Below are 6,152 nucleotides of genomic sequence, written 5' to 3'. Positions count from 1 at the left end.
CAAAGACCCAGGGCTCCCAGACCATCTCCTGACAGGAGGGGCTGGATGATGGGAAGAGCTCTGACCTGTGCTAGGAGAGGCTGGTCATGTGCAAGGGCTTGTGAAGTGTCAGAAACTGAGACTTTTTCTTGCTTTTGAATCAAACTTTAGGTCCCCTTAGAAGCCAAGTTGTTAGCAAACAAATAAATGTATTTTAGCCAAACCTCATGCTACACATGAATGTCACCACAATGTGATACTGAGGGGACAACGTTGAGAGGAACCGGGTGCATCTATTGAAATACAATGGGACTCATTCTCCCTGAGTATAGCCCTTAAAACCTCAGAAAATACTTTGAAACTCTACACTTTGTTGTGCTAGTTAATTTGTCACCGCAGAAGTCTGTCCCTCAGGGGCTTTTCTCTTCTATTCAGAGTCTTTTTCCATTGGAACAGGGCTATCATGCAATTCTGACAGCCACCATCTGAAAACTGCAGGCTGGAAAGATTATGGCTGTGAATCACTCCACCAGAGCACACTGTGGGTGTGGGTTCTTGAACCAGGACCCAAACCTATTGACAGGGCTACACAGGTTATTTTTGCTCCAGTGTTTCCAACTGTTGTGATTTTATCACGTTATCTGATGTTCTGCATAATGCCTCAGCCCCTAGAGCTATAAGATTATGTAAGAATCCCTGCTTTTATTCCAAAATAAAGTTCATTTTCTAGTTTTTCCAGAAGAACTCAGAAATGTGACCCTTAATAGTGCAGACGACACAAAGTTGCTAACCCCCTGCCACTATTATGTTTAAGCCAACTATGATTTTTTTTAAGACCTGACTCATGATTTTTGAAAGCCTGAGGGACACTAGAGTATTTTCACAAATGCAACTATTGTTCAGCTTGATTTCTTATTTCCTCAGCCTGACAGCATTGCCTAATTCAGGGATTTTTATTTCTCTGAATGTTTTGAATGCTGTATCTCTGTAATGCATTTATGACATTCCAGAAGCAAGCCCCCAGGAGCCTCTGTCATGCATCTGTCGTTGGAGGTGCCTTAACAAACATCCTACAGCACATTTAGAGTTTCAAATCATGCTTGTCCACAAAAAAAAGGTGGTTGCTAAATATATCACTTTTGGCACTATTTGCGTGATGAAACTTTCTTCAGGATGCAAATTCCATGAAGGGTATCAGGGAACTTTCTTTTTCCAATGTCTGAAAGCACAGACACAACTGCTGTGAAGTACCCATGTGTGCACCTTGGCTCTATGGGCAGACATTCCACATATTTTTGTGACTTTACAGGTGCAATTGAGTCCTCCTTTTGCTGGCACAATATCTGTGGAGATGGAGTTGTCCATTGCCCCAGGAGTATGTCCTCCTCATCCTGAGGTGGATTCTGGAAGAAAAAGCATCCTCGACAATGCTGGTGCGTGGTGTTGCCACTTGCAATCACCGATGGACTGTGCAGTTCTTTTTTCTGCTCGTAGGAGGCAAAGGAGAGAACTAGGTGGGAAGAAGACAATATCTCCATCAAAATGTGACACCACGAATTATTGTACTACAGCTCTGGGCTAAAGGGGCTAGTCAGCAGTCTTTGGGAAGGGTTTACTGGAATGAGCACATGGCATGGGACAAGCATCACCAGCTGACACTGGTGACAACAGCCCCCAGAGCTAAGGCTAAGCTCTCTGCAGAGAGCTGTAGACAGTTGCCTAATAACTGCCGAACTCAGCTGGGTGTAGAAAGGAAAGTGACTGTTCTTTGTGAAAAACTGTCCAGATTGCCTTTGCTGGTGCAAAAAGTGCACTTGCACGAGTGGGGAGAGCAGCTCTGGAGTCCATATAGGCTGTGGAAGAGCCAAGCACCCAGATACCCCAAAGATATGGTTTTTTGCCTAGACTAAAATTCTAGGCTCTTCTTGCTGCACTGAAAGGGGGTCCCTGACTTTGGTTAGCTGTTATAGCCACGTGTATACCTGTAGATTGCACAGCAGCTGTAAATGCTCCCAGCACTGGAAGGTCCATACTGTTTGATGGTTTACAAGCTCTTTGGTATGGTTTTGGGCCATGTTAAAACAATCCTCAGGAGTGGCTCCGGTTTTAGGACGGGCCCTAGGCAGCAGGCGGTTGGGAGGCTGTCCAGCTCGTGTGGTTCAACAGCATGAATGTAGGCTGATTGGTGGTGGTTGCTCTTATAACCAGAGCCTTCTCAATTCTTCTAGGCCTGGTGAAGAGAAATTGCATTTTGCCTCATACATGGGATTATCATGTTATAAAAGATTGAGACTTTTAACAGAAACTTCACATTCAAAATGCAGAACCTGGCTCCTGATACAACTTTTTTCTAGTAGGAAAATGCGTGCACTGAAGTCGTAATTTAGATGCTATACAGCCTCTTTGGCACAAGTCTTCACAGAAGCTTAATTTAGAATGTCTCCATGGGCTAAAACACTTCTTTTCCAGCTGGACATAAGACAAGGGAGAGCAGAGCAGTTTACAGAGCATAGCAGCTGCACAGGGAACCTCTGATGTGCAGATAAGACAAACAGCTGAAGTCTCAGTGATGCTAATCAAATATGAAGTACAGACCCAGCAAGGGCAAGCTGGCATAGCTCCACTATTGCCAAGGGAACCATAACAATTTACACCAGCTGGAAGTCTGCAGGCATTTTGTGGAAATTCAAGTCCATCCTGCTTTTTCTGTCTTGCATCTTCAACTGTCTTATCAATACCAGTAGGAACTGGGCCCCTGGTGCCAGCAAAAGTGGGTTTTACAGCCCCCGCTGAGAAAGGAGCGTGTATTTGTGCATCGTTCGTAGACCATCTTCTGCATCCTCAAACGGCTAGGGAAAAGTTATGGATTTGGGATGTGATGATCTATCCCTTGGTGTAGAGCAGGGTGGGCCCCAGGGCACAGACGGTGGCACCCTGTGGAGCTGCGTGGTCTGTCCAAGTGCATGTGGACAGGATTGCAGTTTGGCTGCCCAGGTCTGTACCGAGATGAGGAGCCCACTGCGGGAAAGCCCTAGCCTGCTCCAGATGTGCCAGGAGGCACCACTCAGCAGCTGCAGTGCATGAAACATGGCATTGGGGAGGGGGAAATCCAGCCTTGCTGCACTCCTGATGTGGTCGCCTCGAAGATGAATTTGGCCCAGTGTATTTTTCATTCATCCAGATGCTCCAGAGCTGCCACTGATACTTATGGAAAAAAGGCAAATGCACCCCAGACAAAAGCTTTTGGTGGAAGCACTGACACAATTGATTGATTCCAAGCTGTTCTGGGGACTGGAGCTTGATGCTGCGTTCCAAGTGTGATGTCTGGGACAGGGTGAAGCCTTGGCCGCCGCTGCCAAGATGGTCAGGTATCTTACCACTCCTGGGGAACATCTGCATCGTTAAACCCATATGGGTTTCCCTAATGTGGCCTCCTCTCCCAGGAACCACCTGCCCTCAGCAAATCTGCTGCTGGTGGTGGAAGAAGGTCCAAGGCAGAAATGTGCTGAAGCAGTGACCAGAAACCCCCTCTCTATCTGGGGTGGGATGGAGGAAGTGGAGGGGAGAAAGGACCCTCTAGCTGCCCTCTGGGGGCAGCAGATCAGGGCAGGTATATGTAGAAGTCACTCACCCCTTGGTGGCAGCAGCCATGGCTCTTGGGAGGAGCTCTAAGCCCACCTTCTGAGTCTCAGCCTCTCACAGAGTTACCCAGGGTGGCTTCAACCCTGTATGGTTTTTTGAATCAAAGTGTTTTGCTTTATGACTACCTTTTCACAGCATAAGGTGAATTCTGTCCTTTGCCACTCCCTTTCCCAACAGGTGGATATTGAATGGTAAAACATTTTGCCACAAATCAATTTCAGTTTAGATTTTGGTGCAACCCCTTGACCTCCATCTGTATTATCTCCTGACCAGCTGTACTGCTGATCCACCATTCATTAATTATTCACAATGTCTTAAGTGACAGAAGCACATTGTGCTGCCCAAACACTTGGGCTGTAAGGCCAGGCCCACAAACTGTGGACATTGCCCTTGCTTCAAACAGGTTTAATGATGCTACTTCAACAACAGGCAGGGACAGGACCCTCAGGCTGAGTCCACTGAAGTTCAAAGGACTAATCCTGTGGATATACCAGTGTTTTGCATCAGGTCTTCTATGCTCCAATTCTTTTTCAGAACTAAACCAACTCCTAAGGAAAAATATGGGACAGTGCTTATAAATATGTGGCAGGAGAGCATAACATCTAATGGATGGTCATAAATGCAACATGTTATGCAGAGCATGCAGAAGTTTCTTCTCACTGTCTATTTTCCTTCCCCAGGCTCATCAGGAATATGCAAAATTCCATACCTACCCCTCTTTTGTAGTGTCACGTGGGCTCCTGGATTCCCTCCTTTCAACACCTTGTGTGCCCTGCAGGACTTTTTTCAGGGCTGCAAAAGCTGTGGAGGGGTGCACGAGCACGGTTGTGCTGCTGGAGCAGAGAACTCCCTTGTGGTTGTTCAGAAAGCAGTGTTGTGGCTGCAGTTCCCCAGCAGCTGGTGCATTGCTAATGACATTTTGCTGAGGCCTGGGTCTTTGGTTCTGCTCTCATTTCTTGCCTCACATCAGTCCTCTGGGTGCACTATCACAGTGTTTGCTGTTAGATGTGCTGAATACGTTGGACATGTCTTTTTGCTAAAGACTTGCCGTTTGACTAAGGAGACATATCCACACATATTGCCATGCTAATTGTGCTGCTTCCAAATAATAGGTGGCAGTGTTTAAGTAGCTGTCAACGAGACTGTGTAGCAGGTAGATATTGGGATGGTCCAAAACATTATAGCCAAGAATGCCACATTGAGTAAAGTTCACACTGGGACCTGATCTCTGCAGTGCAAACCTCTCTGCCATAGAAATGACTGGGATGTCACCAAGGATTACAGCTTCAAATGAGCAGCAGGTGAACTCTTAAGAAATAAAGATCACAGGCAACCTTCTGCTCTCAGTTACAGTTCATTGACGTCAGTGGGGTTGCCTGGGGTTAAGTCAGAGCAGAATTTAGTTCATTGTTTTTAATGCATATAGCTGAAGCCCCCCCCAATGTTTTTCAGCATATGGTACGGGGTCTAGAAATGTCATCAGTTACTCCTGGGCTACACATGCTGCAAAGTTCTTCTTCCTGTCACAGCAACAGAAAAAAGCTATCTTGTCCAGAAAAAAACTTGTGGAACTCTTTTGCATGTTGCAGCACGCTGCGCGTGGTTCAGTGAAATGAAAGGGGATAGGATGCCCCTGGGACTTGTGTGTTGCACACCTCCTGCAATCGGTCATGGCAAACTGCCATCGGCTAACAGGAGGCGGCAGCTCTGTTTCAGGTGTCCTGTTCCACTGGCAGACATGCTATGGCATGGGCGCAGGTACTTTTGAAACTTGAGTGTTTCCTCATAGCACGCCCTTATGTTGTAACACCTCCCAGATCCCACTTGGCTCCAGAGAGATGCTACAGCGTTTCAGAGATGCCATAATGATGGGTGGGAAAGGTATTTACAGGCTTATGAATACAAATCACTTAGGAAAGCTAATTTCTACACTGTGTACAGGGCCACAGTCTTCTACTTGAAGCCAGTTGTGCTAAAGGTTGTATGTTCAAAACAAAACTGGTTGTTTGCTTGTGGCACTGCTTCTTGGCTTTTGCTCCTCCACACTCTAAAACAGTTATCAAGAACAATAAACAATGACAGCCAAAACCTGCAAATTGAACGTTTTTCAATCTGACACATGAGGGATCACAGTACGTAGATATAGTTCATTGTGGTTTTTTTCTTGGTTTTAGTTTCAAATTTTTTAAAGAGGTGCTGACAATAATGAAAATACTACTCACAGGAATTCTGGTACAAAACAACCAGATTCTATTTTGTAGTGCCTGTACTCATGCAGTAACTGCTAATATTACCTTTGGCTCAAGCTGAGGTTGAATTTACTTCTTGGTGAGAGAGAGATTTTACAAGATGCAGTATTCTGGGATCGAAGTCAACGTGATATGTTATATCCCGAACACATTCCTGTCTTGAAGTACCTCCTCGTTTCTGCAGGAAGGGATTCTGTAGGGAGATGTTCTCCTTCGTATGGTCCCCGTGTCCTGGAAATCCACACTGAGTCCTTCCTTGCCCATCTTCCCTGGGGGTTTCAC

Source organism: Leptosomus discolor, chromosome Z (genome assembly GCF_034619465.1).
Source record: "Leptosomus discolor isolate bLepDis1 chromosome Z, bLepDis1.hap2, whole genome shotgun sequence".
In the NCBI taxonomy this organism is placed as follows: domain Eukaryota; kingdom Metazoa; phylum Chordata; class Aves; order Leptosomiformes; family Leptosomidae; genus Leptosomus; species Leptosomus discolor.
The sequence above is the reverse complement of the archived record's forward strand: the minus strand, read 5'-3'. Positions refer to the sequence as shown.